Below are 21,693 nucleotides of genomic sequence, written 5' to 3' on the forward strand. Positions count from 1 at the left end.
GTCCAGCATTTCCCATTATTTAAGTTTTGGATTAGTCATACTTGAAGAGCACTGAATCACTAACTCCTCTACTGAGTGTTTTTATCAGAAAAAAGTATTTAATTTGTGTAGAACTTTTCATGGGAATGATATACATTTTTCTCCTTATACCTACTTAAAACATTAGCTATATTAATGGATTTTATAATCTTGTTCCACCCCTGGATTATTTAAATTAATCTGATTTAATCATTATTTATTCATTTTAATGTGTTTTTCTCTAATAGCTAATACGATTTTATTTCAAACATCTGCATCAATATTTGCATAAAAAAGCATAGTCTCTAGCTATCTTTTATCTGAAATCATAGTAGGATTTAAGTATCAACGTTTTCCCATTGCAAGTGTTATGATCTATTTAAAATCAGAAACCATTTTATGTATTTCAAATAGGAGGATTTTAATGCATAATCAGATAATATGATTTGGAAGGATTAGAGGAGCAAAAGAGAAGGAACATTATTAAAAATTAGTCACTGCTACAAACAAGTAAATATTAAGCCCAGGACCTGTGTCATAATGCTAACAGCTCTGTTGAAGTCATGTTGCCTAATATGGACTCCACAAACAGGCATATCTAGGACACTGCTACTTTTGAGGGAACCACGTGGCCTGAGCAAGAAATAAAGAGCCAGCATTCCCAGGCTCTTGTTACTCTTTGTAGCTGTATCTGTCACTCTCACTGTCATGAACACTGTTATTGCTGTTAATGTTCTTCAAGCCAGAAAAACCATGAGGAAAAAAAAAGGGCAAGAAGACAGAATCATTTCTCTACTTTCCACTCCAACAAAACTTCTACTGGTGCATCCCATTTGGAGACATTAACTGTAGATAATTTGGCCTGGGGATCTGGGAACAGTGATGTTTGAAGTCCCAGATCCTGCACTACAAAATAAAGTCATTTTTCTTGAAAACATGAAGAATGTGCTTTCTAACATCCAAGACCGCTAAAATAAGAAATCTGGTGATTATCTGGTTCTTACAATTTTAAGGATCAGAATTTTATTTATTTATTTTTATTTGTTGTTTAAACAAATGTACTACCCTATGCAGGATGTTGAGGCTTCCCCAGTAGCTCAGCAGTAAAGAATATGCTTGCAATGCAGGACACACAGGAGACATGGGTTTGATCCCTGAGTCTGCAAGATCTCCTGGAGGAGGGCATGGCAACCCACTCCAATATTCTCACCTGGAGAATCCCATGGACAGAGAAGCCTGGTGGGCTGCAGTCCATGGGGTCGCAAAGCGTCAGACACAACTGAAGAGACCAGGCACGCACACATGACTGCAGATGTTACAGTGAGACAGGCTGTCCATTTGTGGAGAAGAGGACTATGTGGAAACTCTCTGCACTTTTTGCTTAACTTTGCTTTGAATCTAAAACTGCTCTAAAACATAAAATTATATTTAAAAATGGATTCTCACTGATGAAAATAATATATTCAAGACATGTGCCTTGGGTAGTTACATCAGAGACTGACACTTGTAGTCTCTAATCTTAAAAATAGTGACCCAAGAGTGCTTCCTGAATAAATCTCACTTTGAAGGATTTCTGGTTGCCTAATGCCAGTTGTAAGGATAGGAGCATATTGCCTCTAGAATGTTGTCAGATATCCCTTGAGTTCAAGTTAGTGGTCATTACACTTAAAGAACACAGAACAGACTTACAGCAAACTTACAAAAGAGCTTTTACAAACTGTTCTGTGCCATCTTGTTAATAAATCCTCCTTTAATAAATGATTTTATCTTCAATATAATCTGATACAATACTGTGAGAGAATCACTAATGAACAATTGGTTTATGTTAGTTTCCAAAGTAACTATTTAGGAAAAGTTAGTGATAACATACTTAAAACAAAATGGGGATGATATTCATAGAGAAACGTTTAAATTTCCTAGAAATTCCATTGCAAAACTGGGTAACTGGTTTAAAATGCAACAGGTTTGAATTAAAACAGAAAGTCACTGAAGTTTCAAGATGAATGCCTTCAAGAGGAATGAAAAGTGGAAGTGAAAGTGAAGTCACTCAGTGGTGTCCGACTCTTTGCGACCCCGTGGACTGTAGCCTACCAGGCTCCTCTGTCCATGGGATTTTCCAGGCAAGAGTACTGGAGTGGATTTCCACTTCCTTCTCCAGGGGATCTTCTCAACCCAGGGATAGAACCTGGATCTCCCACACTGTAGACAGACGCTTTACCATCTGAGCCACCAGGGCTTCAAGAGGAATGATAAACATTTTACTCAGTAGATAAAATGACAAAACTATAAGATGTGAGTGGTAATGTTTCTTCTTTCTGCAAAAATAATGAGATCAATTCATCAGTACAGGAAAAAGAAACCAAACAATGTTTATGACAATAATGCTTCAAATAGAAAGCAAACTCAACTGTTTCATACAAATGAAAGAAAGTGAAAGTGAAAGTTGCTCAGTCATGTCCAACTGTTTGCAGCCCTGAATTCTCCAGGCCAGAATATTGGAGTGGGTAGCCTTTCCCTTCTCCAGGGGATCTTCTCAACCCAGGGATTGAACTCTGATCTCCCACATTGCAGGCAGACTTTTTTTTTACCAGCTAAACCACATGGAAAGCCCATGCAAATAGCAGAATATAAAAAGTTAAGTGAGAAATTATTAAATCCTGAATTAATAAACATATTATTTTAAGTGGTGTAGAGATCAAGATATTGAATTCGTACGAGAAGAAATATTACCTCAGCATAATATTTGGAGTTGACATAAGTTGGGAAGGGGATTGGAAAAGCAGAAGGAAGGGAAATGCTAATACTATTAAAAAACTGAAAATCAAGAGAAAATATTTAAATTATATGAAATAATAACAAGATGAATGTAGCTCTCCCTATTTTTAAATACAATATATAATATAATGCTGTAATGATTTAAGTAGTATATGTAGACAGACAAAGAAATGGGGCAGAATAGAGAACTGGGAATAATGGCAAATGTATTGGAACTTAATGCACTATAAAGACCACATTAATTTCAATAATAAAAACAAATTATTCAATTAACAGTGTTCAAAAAAAAAAGGATACATTCTACATTCTTTAATTAAAAATAAATTCCAAGAGGATCAAGTATTTAAATTTTTAAATTGTATATAAATGTTAGACAAATATGAGAATTTTTAAAATATAAATTCAGAATGTGAAATATGACATGAAACTCTGAAATATAAAGACTCATAATTTTATTATACTAAAATATTATGGATAAACATAAAACAAATGATACCAATTTATATTTAATATCAGAAGGGAATACTCTAAATACATAAAAAGCTAAGAAAAACCAACATTAAAAAACAATAAAGAGCCAAATAAAAACTGAGGAAAACATAAATATACAATTTTTTGAAAAAGAGACAAAATTTAAATGGCTCCTAAATACACTGAAAAGATAATGAATAATATTCCAAATGAAATAAATAGAAACAGGTATCTCTGTGTCTATCATAATTTAAAAGTTTGAAAATATGTTTGCCAAGTATTCTCAGATGTTAGTGAAAAATTAAATTTGTATAACCTCTACAGAGTACAAACCATTAGTAATCTACCAAAATTAAAACAGCATATAACAGTGATATGGCAATTCCATTTCTATTCCACTTCTACCCTAGAGCTGTATTTGAGCTAATAGATGTTATTGTTTATTATCACAAAATATTGGAAAATACTAAATTACTATAAAAGGGAAATTGTTAAAAAGTTAACACAAATTTGGGCTCATCCTTTGGAATAAATCCTTTGTTATTTAAACCAAACTGCCTAAGCACACTTGGAATGCACACTGGAGCTTCAACTCCAGCATCAGTCCTTCCAATGAATTAACATAGGTGTCCCTACATCACGTCCTTGCATGCAAAAGTTATTGTAGCAATGCATTCTACCCACTGCTCTCAAATATTTGAGAAGTGGGGAAGCAGTGGGATGATGTCTGGGGATATATGGATTTTCCCTATTTAAATTTTCAGATATATGATAACTTTATGCTCAGAAAAACAAAAATGAAGCCAATTACATTTCAAGGGAAAGACCTAATAACAAGGAAAAGCAACAATTAAAATTGGTTTGTGGTAATTAGTTAGCAATATGTTCATGGGAGGAGTAAGAAGGAGAAAAAAATCTAGTTAAGCCTGCACGTTGTACCGTAAATCAAATAAAGTTTAAATGAACAGAAAGGTAATATGTAAAAAGAGAAAGAGAGGGGAAAGAGCAAGAGATTGTATATGTATTTCATCCCATTGAGCAAAATACTTGCAACATATTTAAAGAAAATTAAATGCCTCTTTGTCTTAAAATATGCAGGTTTTCCTTTTACAATTTAAGAGGGTAAAAAGCAACTTTGAAGATAAATAAGGGTTGTTTGCTGCAAAGTGTTCTAAAAGCAGGTTAAAAAGGGGACTAGAAAAATAGCACCATGTTATAAGGAGAATTAAACACTTTTACACAGAGAATTAAGAATTTCTGGACTTTTTCTATTGGGTCTTATACTGTGTTTTTGGAAAAGATATTCTGTCAATGAAGCCTATGATCTTGATAGGCTATATCCTTGTGAGGGAAACAGAAATTATTTTCTAACAATTTTAAAATATTTATTTGTTAATAAATATATATTTTTAATAAATATACATTTATTTTATATTAATAAGTGTATTTATAAGTATATATTATATATTTATAATATATTATATATTTATTAATAAATATATGTTTTTATATATTTTGTTTACTGACTGAGTAAACAAATTGTTGAATTCAGTCAGTAAACAAAAATACTACCAAACTTTAGTAACTCTGAAACGTAACAAGCCATAGAAAATTTTCATATAATTTACCCTAGCAATTTAATTTTTATCAGTAGAATATATTCTAAGAAAATAATTCAAATAGTAAAATAATATATGTGTATAATTGGCTTAGAGTAGATATCTTACACGGAGAAGGCAATGGCACCCCACTCCAGTACTCTTGCCTGGAAAATCCCATGGATGGAGAAGTCTAGTGGGCTGCAGCCCATGGGGTCTCGAAGAGTCAGACACGACTGAGGGACTTCCCTTTCACTTTTCACTTTCATGCATTGGAGAAAGAAATGGCAACCCACTCCAGTGTTCTTCCCTGGAGAATCCCAGGGATGGGGTAGCCTGGTGGGCTGCCGTCTCTGGGGTCGCACAGAGTTGGACACGACTGAGCGACATAGCAGCAGCAGCAGCAGATATCTTACAGAGAGGCATTAAAAAAGAACAAAAATTGTAAAAAAGCGATCATAAGAAGGAATATACTTGATAAGTTATATAAGTAATGCATATTTTAGTATGTATGTTGGTAAAATCAATTTAAAAGGATATAAAATTTAAAAGATAAATAAAATCAATCTACAGTATTATAAATGAAGTATAGCTGACAAATATGAATTTCAAATGTATATGTCATATTCACTTGAGGTTATTTGCTTTTAGGCCAGATGGAATTTAGATTAATTGAATTGCTTCCTATTTACTAAAAAATATCCCATTTTATAATAAGATATATTATTCTGTGATTAATATGCTGATTTTTTTCCAGAAACCATTTTATATTAGGTAGTATTCCACTATCAGATCCTTCTTTTTTCTACCAGTTTCCACAATAAAACCTAGGAGAGGTCACTTCTCTTGAGGCAGATTTTTCTTTGTCAGACTCTAATTGCTGATCTTTGCACAATGTCCAGGTTTTTTCCCTTTACTAAATTATAAAAGTGTAAAATGGTGGTGGAGGGGGGGAGGAGTAGACCAGAAGAAAATTAAGGGACATAAGCGATGAAGGGGTCTAGAAACGGCATCAGGTGGCCAATCACAAAGTTTTACCAACTTTTTAGCTTTGACATGGATGGTCCTAATTCTTCAGAAAAATTGTTAGATATCAAGTATTTTATCCACATCAGAAGCACTGTTATTCCATGAATCTGCAACTGGCAACATCAGAGATGAGAAAAGATTTAAAAATAAATGTTGTCTGTTTAAATGTATTTTTAATTCAAATGAAGTTTTCTACACTCATCACGATGTGAGAATGTGATACTTTCTCTTTATATACATATCATGATTCACCTTGAAAAAAACTGTGGTGGCAAGTCTGGCAGAGGAAAAATACTTGTAGAGAATATGACAGCCACAGATGGGACTGGTGATGCTGAGAAATGGAATAAATGATTTTCCTCCTTATTTTTATGCTATGATTCTTTTCTTAGAATATTGGGCCTATATTCACAAAAAGAAATTAAATGTGTCAGAAGTTTACAGTTCAGTTTAATCATTATAGTAAGTTACTATTTCTTCAACATTTTTCCTTTAAATCTCAAGAATCCAAATTCCATTGTTTCATCAGTTTTTTTCCTACTGGCATTTTCAAAACTACTATCCATATAAACATTCATGGGATGTTTCAGTAAATATAAGCCAGACAGATATTCACAGAACATATAAAATATTCCCCAGCTGTGTAAGATTTTAGTCATCCTAGGTATTATAAAGCAAATCACTTAAATAGTATACAAAGGTACTTATAATAGAGGAAACTAAAACATTCTTGTATTTATAATGGTACAACATTTTTCAAGAGGATAATCTGTATATAGAGAGATTAAAATTGAATACATATAAAATGCCAGTAACTTGAGGCTTTATATATTAATTTGCATGTACTTAAGAAACTTTACCATAAGGAATCATACAAAGTTTTTATTTTCCACAAGTGGATTTTAGGAAAACATGTGATTTAAAACTCAATTGAGTGTGTTCAACTACTGGGTTTTTGATTCCTCATGTATAGCAGGCACTGTTCATGTTGTTGGAAATGCATCATAAATGCATCACTTCTTCCTTGCTGGGCAATGAAAATAAAGCATGTGTTTCCCTCAAAAGAATCACTACTATCGATATAGCTCCGCTCTTCTTTTGCATAGTGTAATGTTGCAGAAAGTTTTATAAAGTATGAAAAACATCCACCTAACTCTTCCAAGAGGAACCTCAAGAAAGTTTTCAAAGTAGAAAACACTTGGTAGTTTGAAAATATAAACACTTAACATCTGTACCTACCGTAAGTTCAATTCAGTCACTTAGTCATGTCCAGCTCTTTGTGATCCCATGAACTGCAGCACACCAAGCCTCCCTGTCCATCACCAACTCCTGGAGTTTACCAAAACTCATGTCCATTAAGTCGGTGATGCCATCCAACCATCTCATCCTCTGTCGTCCCCATTGCCTCCTGCACTCAATTTTTCCCAGCATCAGGGTCTTTTCCAATGAGTCAGCTCTTCGCGTCAGGTGGCCAAAGTATTGGAGTTTCAGCTTCAACATCAGTCCTTCCAATGAACACCCAGGACTGATCTCCTTTAGAATGGACACGTTGGATCTCCTTGAAGTCCAAGGGACTCTCAAGAGTCTTCTCCAACACCACAGTTCAAAAGTATCAATTCTTCAGCGCTCAGCTTTCTTTATAGTCATTCTCTCACATCCATACATCACCACTGGAAAAACCATAGCCTTGACTAGACAGACCTTTGTTGGTAAAGTAATGTCTGCTTTTTAATATGTTGTCTAGGTTGGTCATAACTTTCCTTTCAAGGAGTAAGCGTCTTTTAATTTCATGGCTGCAGTCACCATCTGCAGTGATTTTGGAGCCCCAAAAAATAAAGTCTGCCACTGTTTCCACTGTTTCCTCAACTATTTGCCATGAAGTGATGGGACCGGATGCCATGATCTTCGTTTTCTGAATGTTGAGCTTTTAAGTCAACTTTTTCACTCTCCTCTTTCACTTTCATCAAGAGGTTCTTTAGTTCTTTACTTTTTCCCATAAGAGTGGTGTCATCTGCATATCTGAAGTTATTGATATTTCTCCCAGCAATCTTGATTCCAGCTTGTGCTTCATCCAGCCCAGCATTTCTCATGAGGTACTCTGCATATAAGTTAAATAAGCACAGTGACAATATACAGCCTTGATGTACTTCTTTCCCAATTTGGAACCAGTCTGTTGTTCTAACTGTTGCTTTCTGACCTGCATATAGGTTTCTCAAGAGGCAGGTCAGGTGGTCTGGTATTCCCATCTCTTTCAGAATTTTCCACAGTTTATTGTGATCCACACAGTCAAAGGCTTTGGTGTAGTCAATAAAGCAGAAATAGATGTTTTTCTGGAATTCCCTTGCTTTTTTGATAATCCAGCTGATGTTGGTAATTTGATCTCTGGTTTCTCTATCTTTCCTAAAACCAGCTTGAACATCTGGAACTTCATGGTTCATGTATTGCTGAAGCCTGGCTTGGAGGATTTTGCGCATTACTTTACTAGCATGTGCTGCTGCTGCTGAGATGAGTGCAACTGTGCAGTAGTTTGAGCATTCTTTGGCATTGCCTTTCTTTGGGATTGGAATGAAAACTGACCTTTTCCAGTCCTATGGCCACTGCTGAGTTTTCCAAATTTGCTGGTATATTGAGTGTCGCACTTTCACAGCATCATCTTTCAGGATTTGAAATCGTTCAACTGGAATTTCATCACCTCCACTAGTTTTGTTTGTAGTGATGCTTCTTTAGCCCCACTTGACTTCACATTCCAGGATGTCTGGCTCTAGGTGAATGATCACGCCATCGTGATTATCTGAGTCATGAGGATCTTTTTTGTACAGTTCTTCTGTGTATCTTGCCACCTCTTCTTAATATCTTCTGCTTCTGTTAGGTCCATACCATTTCTGTCCTTTATCAAGCCCATCTTTGCATGAAATGTTCCCTTAATATCTCTAACTTTATTGAAGAGATCTATAGTCTTTCCTTTTCCTATTTCCTATTCTATTATTTCCCTCTATTTCTTTGCACTGATCACTGAGAAAGGCTTTCTTATCTCTCCTTGATATTCTTTGGAACTCTGCATTCAAATGTGTATATCTTTCCTTTTCTCCTTTGCTTTTCACTTCTCTTCTTTTCACAGCTATGTAAAGCCTCCTCAGACAGCCATTTTGCTTTTTTGCATTTCTTTTTCTTGGGGATGTTCTTGATCCCTGTCTCCTATACAGTGTCACGAACCTCCATCCATAGTTCATCAAGCACTCTGTCTATCAGATCTAGTCCTTTAAATCTATTTCTCACTTCCACTGTATAATCATAAGGGATTTGATTTAGGTCATACCTGAATGGTCTAGTGGTTTTCCCTACTTTCTTCAATTTCAGTCTGAATTTGGCAATAAGGAGTTCATGATCTGAGCCACAGTCAGCTCCCAGTCTTGTTTCTGCTGACTGTATAGAGCTTCTCCATCTTTGGCTGCAAAGAATACAATCAATCTGATTTCGGTGTTGGCCATCTGGTGACGTCCATGTGTAGAGTCTTCTCTTGTGTTGTTGGAAGAGGGTGTTTGCTATGACCAGTGCGTTCTCTTGGCAAAACTCTATGAGCCTTTGCCCTGCTTCATTCTGTACTCCAAGGCCAAATTTACCTATTACTCCAAGTGTTTCTTGACTTCCTACTTTCGCATTCCAGTCCCGTATAATGAAAAGGACGTCTTTTTTTGGCGTTAGTTCTAAAAGGTCTTGTAGGTCTTCATAGAACCGTTCAACTTCAGCTTCTTCAGCATTACTGGTGGGGGCATAGACTTGGATTACCATGATATTGAATGGTTTGCCTTGGAAACGAACAGAGATCATCTTGTCATTTTTGAGATTGCACCCAAGAACTGCATTTTGGACTCTTTTGTTGACTATTCCATTTCTTCTAAGGGATTCCTGCCCACAGTAGTAGATATAATGGTCATCTGAGTTAAATTCACCCATTCCAGTCCATTTAAGTTTGCTGATTCCTAGAATGTTGACGTTTACTCTTGCCATCTCCTGTTTGACCACTTCCAATTTGCCTTGATTTAGTTACTGCCAAATTATAAGTATGGGGGCTCATGGAGAGGAGCTAAAATCATGTTTCATTGGGGAATGGAACTTCATATCAATCTCATCACTTCTCAAATACTCTCAGGCTATGTCTAAAGCTGGGACATGGAGAAGAAAGCCCATGGTTTGGCAAACCTAATAGCAAGATTGGAAGGAAGGTTGCAGGTGAATTTATGCTTAGTCAGTAGACCCACACCCCATAATAATGAGAAGGAATGATTTTTGCAACTGCTGGCAAGTAACAGGAGCAAGTCAAAGTTCCAGGTAATAAATCAACAGATTAAAGCTCTGGTACATAAAAGATGAAAAGATTTTTTTGAAGGAGAGATGTCTTAACAATCAGTATAAAAGTGTGTGTGTGTTTGTGTGTGTGTGTGTGTGTCTAGACCAACAAAAGAGAACTGAGTTCCAAATGTGAACCAGTGTTGGGCTGCTAGACCCTGGCAACGAGAGGCAAGTGAAATCAACCAGGATAATATACATCTCTTAAAATGGACAATAATCTTACAGCAGAGTATGGGTTACAGGCGTGTTTGACACCTGAGTTACAAATGTTTGAGCCAAAACTTGAGGGATCGGTAGCAGTTTGTGAATTGGTATTGGAGCAATAAGAGATAAGGGGGAACAGAATGGGAGGAGAAAGCAGTTCACTGGAAGAAACTACACATGCAAAAGAAATACCAAAGAAAGCAAAGATTATTCAGTGAAGTATAACATTTTATCAGAATAGTGAAAAACAAGCTGGACACTATCTCTTGCTTTTAGTATGCTCATATATGGTCCAACTCCTATAATGCATTTACCGAGCAAATGATTAGAAGATTTAATTACCCAATTAAATATTATTTAGTTTACTGGAACCTGAACATATACATTAATTTAAGTTGCACAAATTTTTCATTTGGAAACCATTGTAACTGTACAAATAATTCACTGCTGTAGAGTGCACTGAAAATTATTGTGCCATATTTTAAGTAACACTGGCTTTACACTGAGAATACCACTTCTCAGCAGTCAAAGACAAGTTTTTTTTTGTTTTTTGTTGCTCTTTAATCCAATCTGTGCCATTTTTAAATGAAAATCCTGGAATCTGCCCAGTGAAGATTTTCTAGGGTATTCTAGTATTCATTTCTCAATTATGCTGTTGTTGTACAACAATACAAGTTCTTTAACTTCCTGATGATAATTAGACCACAGATGCATAATTAAATGTATTTTAGCTTACACAAATTAAGTCAAACAAAATCCTACTGTTCTCATTTGAGAAATATAAATAAACAGGCTTATATAGAAATGTGCATCCTTACTTAGTAAAGAATTGTATTTTATCATAGTTATTTTTTCAAATGGACGAAAAATTATTTATTATTTGTAATGAAGTCCATACTATGAGTACTTTCATTTTAAAACATTCTCTATGTTTCATTAACACAGTAGGGGATAAGTGTGTATAAAGACACTATGACCAGAAAAACCTCTTAAAAGGTGACAATAAGCTGTCATATGCCCTATACAAATAAATAAGCTAAAAAGAAAATATAATAAGAAAAAATAAATTATCCAAAAAAACTACCAATAGACTATTCAATTAAAAATACATTTGTTTAGAGTAGGATTTATTCACTGGGGGACACATATCAATAAGGCATAATCCTCATCAAGTTTATGATATATGAGGAAAATAAATTGAGAATTTACATCAAAATGAGAATCATATTAATAACAGTATACATACAATACAGTGGGAGCATCAAAGAGAAGCATCCTGCCTCTTTGAGGGAAAGAAAAGTTTTCACATGGATAGGGAAGAGCCTGGTAAATAGGGAGAGGAAATTTTAGGGAGGACGTCAGGACACTGAGAAAATATTCATAAGGCATTTTACCATTTGAGGCTAGAAATATGGTACAATATGTCTCATTTGTTCAAATATGATAAAACCGTGTTTTTGTGTAGTTGATATTATTATTTACCTCAAAGTAAAGAGTTGCTTTGTTTTGTTTTAATGTTGTTATCTAATTTATACTTGTTTTTTTGAGCCCTGTGGACTTTTTTTTTTTATACTTATACTTTTGACAGGGGGATTATAGCCATGCTTACCAATTATGGTGACAAAACATGGTGTCAATTTGCTGTTTACCTCCTTGAAAGTTATGTATCTCTAAAGCATGATTTGACCACCTAGTTGTAATCAGCAATTTTCTGTTTCTATATCATTCATTTTATGGTTTGTGTTTCTTGCTCTTTTTTTTCCATGGATGCCTTGAGATACAATTATTAATACATAAAAACTCTGTATCTTGGTTACCAAAACTAGAAGAATATGACACTTGACAATTCTAGGGCCTGACAGCTAACATCTGTCTAGAGATATTTTAAAGCTACGTTGGTTAAATCACAACTCAATCACATTTATATGCCAGGAATCATTTTTATACCTTTACAAACTTGTTATTAACTACTTCATGTCTAGAGACAGAATGAGATGATTCATTTACACTGAGTTTGTGAATAGAAACTTAACATCTGGAGATATCCTCTTACTCATTTTTTAAATCAGTATGTTTTTGAGTGTACTTGACCTGGGAGGAGGAAATATTGATTATGACCTGTAGGTTTTCATTAACTATGGAACATATACCATGCTAGTTTTCTGAAAGGACATTTAGGCTCCAAACATGCAAATAAAGTACAGCTCTTATCTGAAATAGGATACTTAATGAATTTGGTAAATAGTCACATGATCATAAATAATAAGGGTACTGGTAAAAGTACTCTGTTCATTTTTAACTACAGATCTCAGTAATTTTGTAAGTAAGGCAAATTTAACTACATATTTCTATTCTTCAGAGTCACTATTATAAATTTTTCTTATTGATTCATTAATTCATATTTAGGCATTACTGTATACTGTATTGAGAAATTTCTATATACTATATTGCATCATGAGAAACGCTGGACTGGAAGAAACACAAGCTGGAATCAAGATTGCTGGGAGAAATATCAATAACCTCAGATATGCAGATGACACCACCCTTATGGCAGAAAGTGAAGGGGAACTAAAAAGCCTCTTGATGAAAGTGAAAGTGGAGATGAAAAAGTTGGCTTAAAGTTCAACATTCAGAAAACGAAGATCATGGCATCTGGTCCCATCACTTCATGGGAAATAGATGGGGAAACAGTGTCAGACTTTATTATTTTGGGCTTCAAAATCACTGCAGATGGTGACTGCAGCCATGAAATTAAAAGATGCTTACTCCTTGGAAGGAAAGTTATGACCAACCTAGATAGCATACTAAAAAGCAGAGACATTACTTTGCCAACAAAGGTCTGTCTAGTCAAGGCTATGGGTTTTCCTGTGGTCATGTATGGATGTGAGAGTTGGACTGTGAAGAAGGCTGAGTGCTGAAGAATTGATGCTTTTGAACTGTGGTGTTGGAGAAGACTCTTGAGAGTCCCTTGGACTGTAAGGAGATCCAACCAGTCCATTCTGAAGGAGATCAGCCCTGGGATTTCTTTGGAGGGAATGATGCTGAAGCTGAAACTCCAGTACTTTGGCCACCTCATGAGAAGAGTTGACTCATTGGAAAAGACTCTGATTCTGGGAGGGATTGGGGGCAAGAGGAGAAGGGGACGACAGAGGATGAGATGGCTGGATGGCATCGCTGACTCGATGGACGTGAGTCTGAGTAAACTCCAGGAGATTGTGATGGACAAGGAGGCCTGGCATGCTGCGATTCATGGGGTCGCAAAGAGTCGGACACGACTGTGAGACTGAACTGAACTGATATACTGTATTTTCTGTACTATACAGGGTCAATCTGAACAAGAAACTATTTAGATAGCATTTCATTACAGTTTATACAAATGTAGTTTGTGAAATTGATGTTTAGACATAGCTAAAGAAGAAAAAAAAGAGGTGTTAGCTGTCATCTACTAAATTGAGTCTTGGAATCCTGTCTTGGTTCCACAGAATGAACAGGATCTCTTTATAGTGACAATATTGGCTCAAACTTGAGAAACCTGCCCATGTGTCTATTCCCTGAAACATGATTCATCAAAAATACTTGGTAATGCTCTTTACTGAGGCTAGTATTCTTTTGAAATTTCTCTCAAAATAATTATGCAGGGACCTGTAGAAAAGTTTAAGGGAAAAGAAGAAACCAATAATGAGACTGAAAGATTTTGGTTAATTTATTACCATATATAGAAATTTCAGAATGGAAGTCTGGAATCTTCTGTGGAGGTAACAATCCATTTTTAATCATGAAGTCAATGATAATCCTAAGAGTAAGAAAGTACTGTTAACAATGAGACATGGACAAACCTCTGCTGCTGCTGCTGCTGCTGCTGCTAAGTCACTTCAGTTGTGTCCGACTCTGTGCGACCCCATAGACGGCAGCCCACCAGGCTCCCCTGTCCCTGGGATTCTCCAGGCAAGAATAGTGGAGTGGGTTTCCATTTCCTTCTCCATCTCAAGTATGCTGCTGCTGCTGCTGCTAAGTCGCTTCAGTCGTGTCCGACTCTGTGCGACCCCATAGACGGCAGCCCACCAGGCTCCCCTGTCCCTGGGATTCTCCAGGCAAGAATAATGGAGTGGGTTTCCATTTCCTTCTCCAACGCATGAAAGTGAAAAGTGAAAGTGAAGTCACTCTGTCGTGCCCGACTCTTAGCGACCCCATGGACTGCAGCCTACCAGGCTCCTCCATCCATGGGATTTTCCAGGCAAGAGTACTGGAGTGGGGTGCCATTGCCTTCTCCAGGACAAATTTCTAGGGACTTCTAATTCATCTCATAAAGTATTTGTTGAGCTTGTCATGAACTGCCTATATTATAAAATAAATTTATAAATCAATCTGATGACAATTACTGAAAGTCTTTATACATGAATATGATTGTGTTTTTATTCAACCTGAAAGGAGCACAACTACAGAAATATATTTCAAGTACCACTGGTATCTACTTATCCCAGGGACGCAGTTTGAGTTTCTCTTTTTCATTTGCCAATACTCTACAGAATGAAGGCTTCATATCTAGCATGACTCTCTGTATATTTCAAACTAATTAAAAATACAGAGACCACCAAGATGCATACCTTTTTTTATCTCTTATTTTATAAAAACTGTTTGGTGTCAATCAGCCATCTAGCAAATCTCAAAGACAGTATGAGTTTGAAAAACTCTTAACAGTTTTATTATTCTGAATCTGAGTTTTTAAATTTGAAGTTAAGAAAGTGAAAGTGAAGTCGCTCAGTCGTATCCAACTCTTTGCAACCCCGTGGACTGTAGCCTACTAGGTTCCTCCGTCCATGGGATTTTCCAGGCAAGAATACTGGAGTGGGTTGCCATTTTCTTAAGAAAGCAAATATCAAAAAGAATTATAGGAAGATATAAGACAGGGTCATACTCAGTATTTAGAAGAAAGAAATAGTATCAGTTTTGGGTTAAACTGACAATATTTGAAGTGAACAGAACAGGTAATAAAAATTATTAGGAATTCTAGTTTTTACAAAAGAGAAGAAACGTTGTTAGTGATTGTAAAGTATTAAAAAAATGGAACATAAGGTAATAGGCTTTCAACTGACAGCATTTGGGTGACATAAGGAACTTCATCTATCTGATTATGGTACACCATTTTTTCTGTATTTTCATGTTATTAACAGGAAATACTATCAAAAACAAAGCAACTCTTATTTCACTCTGCATATAACCCATTTAACAAGTTGTTTTTGCATTAAAAGAGTAACAAATCTTTTTCCATATTATGGATTAACCTATAAAATGTGACCAACCTCACCTAAGTTTGTCAACACTTAATATTGTACATTTCTTTTTTAAAATATATTACAAACTGTTACTCACAGACAAATTTTCTTCAAGCTTTCACAACAAACTGTCTACTCTCTCATATTTTTAAATGATTATTATATACTTAATATCATTAACCAAAGTAACCAACTCTTGTTCCCAAAAAGACATAGAAAAATTGTAAAACTGTGGAAGTAAACAATGAACTATTATACACTAGCACCCTAGCAAATCCATGTAGCACCAGTAATGCAATCCTTCTATAGCCATACATTTTTTTTTAATATCTATGGATTCCTACTTCCAGCAAGAAACCTGGCTCCCACCATCTGCCATCCATTAGCCTAATTATTCAATTCCAATACAAATGTATGGCACTATCAGAACCCTCAACCTATATCCCCACAGCAAAGAACCTCATCAACTAAAATACAGGTTTTGCACAATGTTTTTCCATTTAGTCTTATGGATCTCACTCATTTCCAAAGTAACTGAAGTTATTATCTATCTCCCCATCCACCTCAGTGAGATGGTTTTATACATTTGTAATAGAATTAGGTTTTCTTGTCATAGTCTACTGTCCTTCCTGGGATCTCTTGAGTTTCCAAGTGATGTTAGAAAAAAAAAAAAAAACATAGACCAAGGTTCACTCTGTGCTCTGAGGTGAAACAAATGTATAATGCCATATATCCACTATTATAGCATCATACAAAGTAATTTAACTGCTTGAAAAATCATTTGTTCTCTAGCCATGTATCCTCCCCAACTCTCCCAAGACCCTGGTAACTAACCACTATTTTATTGTCTCAACAGTTTTGCCTTTTATAATTTCATGTAATTATAAGCATAGAGAATATAGTCTTTTTCAGATATGTCTTTAACTCAGCAATATGCATTTAAGACTGCGCTTAGTCACTCAGTTGTGTACCGACTCTTGAGACCCTATGGACTACAGCCTGGAAGTCTCCTCTGTCCATGGGGATTCTCCAGGCAAGAATACTGGAGTGGGTTGCCATGCCCTCCTCCAGGGACCTTTAAGACTGCTCCATGTCTTTCTGTGGCTTGGTAACTCATTTATTTCTATCACTGAATAAAATTCTACTGTGCAGATGAAAATGTCCTATTAAAGGATATATGATGGTTTCCAGTTTTTAATGATTATGAATAAGGCTGTTATAAATATTCACATGCAGGATTTTGTATGGATTTAAGTTTTCAGATCAATTGGGTAAATACTTAGAAGCTCAATTACCTGCCAAATGACTCTACCACTTTGTATTCTCATTATTTACCCATTCTCAATACTTCTTGTTTCATTTTGAGTTCTTTTTATGTTTTGGAAAAAGTCCTTTATTAGATATGATTTGCAAATATTTTCTTCCAGCCTTTTGAGTCTTAGCAGCATCTTTAGCCAAGCAGAAATTTTAATTTTATTAAAATCTATTTAAGCATACTTTATCATTTTTATCTTTTTGGATCATGCTTCCAGTGTTGTATTTAAAAATGCAGTGCCACAATATGTTTAAAATGATGAAAGGGAAAAACCTACAACAAAGAATACTCTATCAAGCTAAGACCCTTGTTCAGATTCAATGATGAAATCAAAAACTTTCCAATATTGTATTGGTTTTGCCATACATCAACATGAATCCTCCACGGGTGTACACATGTTCCCCATCCTGAACTCCCCTCCCACTTCCCTCCCTGTACCATCTCCCACAATATTGTAAAGTAATTAGCCTCCAATTAAAATAAATAAATTTAAATTAAAAAAAAAAAACTTTCCAGACAAGCAAAAGTTAAGAGAATTAAGCACCACCAAACAACTTTACCACAAATGCTAAAGAAACTTCTCTAAGCAGGAAACACAAGTGAAGGAAAAGACCTACACAAAATAAATCCAGAACAATTAAGAAAATGGTTCATACATATAATAGGATCATACATATAAATAATTACCTAAACTGTAAATAGATTAATTGTGCCAAACAGATTGGCTGGGTGGATGAGAACATTGCATGTATACACTTCCATTTACCACGGCACTCTATTTAACCCCACAAAATGTATGTAATTATTTTATACTGTTAGGTTAATCATGTTTCCATTATGGCTTACAACTATGTTTATCTTCTATTTTTTGTCTGGCTATTGATTGTAAAAACTGATAAACATCTTTTACTATCGTGATTATGTGACTGTGCTGTGCTCAGTTGCTCTGTCATGTCCCACTCTTTTCAACCCCATGGACTGTAGCCCCCCAGGCTCCTCTGTCCATGCGGATTCTCCAGACAAGAATACTAGAGTTGGTTGCCATGTCCTCTTCCAGGGGATCTTCGTAATCCAGGCATCAAACCCAGTTCTCCCACATTACAGGTGGATTCTTTACCATCTGAGTCACCAGGGAAGCCTGATTATGTAATGTAATGGTATTATTTGCTTAATACTTTTGTATCATGATTGGTCAACAGAAAATAATAGAATTCTACAGCACAAAAACTAAAAAAAAAAATCACTGTCAAACTCAAAACCACCTAAATTTTCTTCTACAAAGAAAACAAGAAAAGTAGTTTTCTAGTTTAGTCTAATTTAATCTGGTTCCTATTGTCAAAAAACAAATTACTACTGATATCATGAATTTGTCATAAATAATTTGATTAGCTATTTTAGGTGGAAAAACTAAATTTACATAATGTTCAAAAATACCTGAAGCCCGTAAGAGTACTGTTTAAAAGACAGCCGTTTCTGTTATTTGTTTTGCACACATACTTTTTACATTTTCCTGCTTTTAAGTCACATGTGAAAACAAACACCACCATCAACAAAACTTGACTAAAAAGTCAGCTTGAAAATTGAGAAATTTTAAATTAGATTTTCCATAAGAAAATAAATGACTCTTGTAAATTATCAGATCAGATCAGTCGCTCAGTCATGTCCGACTCTTTGCGACCCCATGAATTGCAGCACGCCAGACCTCCCTGTCCATCACCAACTCCCGGAGTTCACTCAGACTCACATCCATCGAGTCAGTGATGCCATCCAGCCATCCCATCCTCTGTCATCCCCTTCTCCTCCTGCCCCCAATCCCTCCCAGCATCAGAGTCTTTTCCAAGGAGTCAACTCTTCTCATGAGGTGGCCAAAGTACTGGAGTTTCAGCTTTAGCATCATTTCTTCCAAAGAAATCCCAGGGCTGATCTCCTTCAGAATGGACTGGTTGGATCTTCTTACAGTCCAAGGGACTCTCAAGAGTCTTCTCCAACAACACAGTTCAAAAGCATCAATTCTTCGGCGCTCAGCCTTCTTCACAGTCCAACTCTCACATCCATACGTGACCACAGGAAAATTATACCATTCTGCTAACAATATTTTTCACATTTTTACCCAATCAGAACACTTGACTTTAAAAGAAAATAAAAATACATTAAATTTTTTCAGGGATTCACAATACACTAGGAGATCTATATATAAATATGTACACATATAGAGAGGTGTATATAAACATACACACATGTAGCTTTACCAAGTCTTAAATAACTGTCATTATTGTTGTCATTGGATTGACAATATTGTCATTGGATTGACAACAATTATTGCTTGCATTTTCACCTACCATTTACTAGCCTAATATTACTTCACATTCTCATACTCTTTATCTTACAGCTTAACAACCAAGGTCATTAAGCTAATTCACAGCTAAACTGGTTTTTAGTTGAGTTACTACACCAGCAAGTGCCTGAAGCTTTCATAAAAGAAGTCCAGACTACTTAAAGCAAACGCTTTTTTTTTCTTTCCTCAAAAGTATTGAAGTCATATTTTAAATATTTATCTGCACTTTATTTTCTATAAACTAAACTTTTTTTTAACATATGAGAGACTTCGTTAACTAATTTTCAGGATTCTTTGAAAAAGAATAAATTAAAACAGTCACGAAACTTTTGTGACTCAATTTTCTCTTACCTTGAATCTGGCCAACAGGTTTCAATGGCAGCACTGAGGCACGAAATCTGAGAATAAAAGTCACAAACGTTCGTCAGCTTTCACCTGAATCTCTTGGATATCATTTCCTTATGCCATCTCTTGCAGTTAGGTTTGGGAGTTTTTTTCGGGAAGCGGGGATTGGTGTTTCTGTTTTTAACCTCGACAACTTTATTCAGATGATTCCCTGGGTCTGTGGACACTGAGGTTTGCAGACGAACCAACCAACACTGGAACTAAGCAGCCAGGTGGCACCAAGCGAGCTTCCTTTGAATCCCGCGCAAAGCTCTTCACAAAGAATGGAACTCCGAGTCCCCGGCGACCACCAGGCAGCTCAAACGCTGGCGGGAAACGCCTTCTCCAGCTCATCTCACAGGCACCAACTGCCACGTGTGAGTTCCAACTGCTTATCCAAACCTCGCGTTATTACATGAAGTGAGGGACGAAATCAAATCAACAGTTTAAAAAAAAAAAAAAACATAAAACCCAAGCTGCTGCCGTGTAGTTTCACGTCCCCATATCCCTGATAAGAGAGAGGACCATGAAGCTCTCAAAGGCCCATGGGGGCTCGGAGCGTTGTCTCCTTGGCGTCCTAAGGCCTGTACAGCACGGGCAGCTCCTTCCCCAGGGGTGCTGGAGCCACGCCACCTCCCCAGGACTTGAGAAAAAGCCCCAAGGCCCTGCTTGGCCTGAAGCACTAGGCTTTCAGGAAAGGGACGAGGAGCCCAGCCATCCCTACAAAGCCCTTTTAGCTGTTACCCTTTGGTTTACATGCTGCGCATTTCCAACACTCTGGCCTTAAGAAGGAGTGAGATGTTTTCGTCCCAGATTTGCAAAGAATTGCTCCTGAAGGAGCATTCCATCCATGGTCTCCTCCACCTCTTTCACTCTACTTCCGGGCTCCAGGTCTGGAAGAAAGAGAATTCTGGGCCGCTGAGGCTCATGGCCTGCTGGACGGCTGGCGTGGGAACAGCATCAGGTATGCAGCGGGTGCAGCCTAAGGCTTTGGGAACCAATCATCAAGACCCCAGCCTCGAAGCCCTGCCCCCGGCCAGCTATCTGCCCCGTGGCCATGTAATAAATGAGGTTACTCTCAGACCTCAAAGCTGTAAGAAATTTGAGCTTTATAGTAAGTGTTAGTCGCTGAGTCGTGCCCAACTCTTTGGGACCCCATGGACTGCAGCCCACCAGGCTCCTCTTTCCATGAGATTTTCCAGGCAAGGATACTGGAGTGAGTTGCCATTTTCTTTTCAAGGGAATCTTCCCAACCCAGGGATCAAACCTGCGTCTCCTGCACTGCAGGCAGATTCTTTACCCATTGAGCTACAAGGGAAGCCTAAAGCTTTATAGGGCAAAAGTCAAACCTAAGGGGCTATCAGTAAAATATAGTTTAGGATGAATTCCTGACCCACCATGTGGCTGTTAACACCTTTTCCTAACACCTGAAAAAGATTTTAAGGCAGAGTCCCTTAGGCTGTGGAAATAAAATGGAAAGGTTACTAAGCATCTTAATTGTGTGCCCCTAGACCATGGGTTGGAGAAGGCAATGGCAACCCACTCCAGTACTCTTGCCTGGAAAATCCCATGGACGGAGGAGCCTGGTAGGCTGCAGTCCATGGGGTCGAGAAGAGTCAGACATGACTGAATGACTTCACTTTCACTTTTCCTTTCATGCATTGGAGAAGGAAATGGCAACCCACTCCAGTACTCTCGCCTAGAAAATCTCATGGATGGAGGGGCCTGGTGGGCTGCTGTCTACGGGGTTGCACAGAGTCGGACACGACTGAAGCGACTTGGCAGCAGCCGTAGCAGACCATGGGTGGAGGAGCCTGGTGGGCTGCAGTCTATGGGGTCGCAAAGAGTCGGACACAACTGAGCAACTTCACTTTCACTTTTCACTTTCATGCACTGGAGAAGGAAATGGCAACCCACTCCAGTACTCTTGCCTGGAGAATC

This window comes from Bos javanicus, chromosome 9 (genome assembly GCF_032452875.1).
Source record: "Bos javanicus breed banteng chromosome 9, ARS-OSU_banteng_1.0, whole genome shotgun sequence".
Lineage (NCBI taxonomy): Eukaryota > Metazoa > Chordata > Mammalia > Artiodactyla > Bovidae > Bos > Bos javanicus.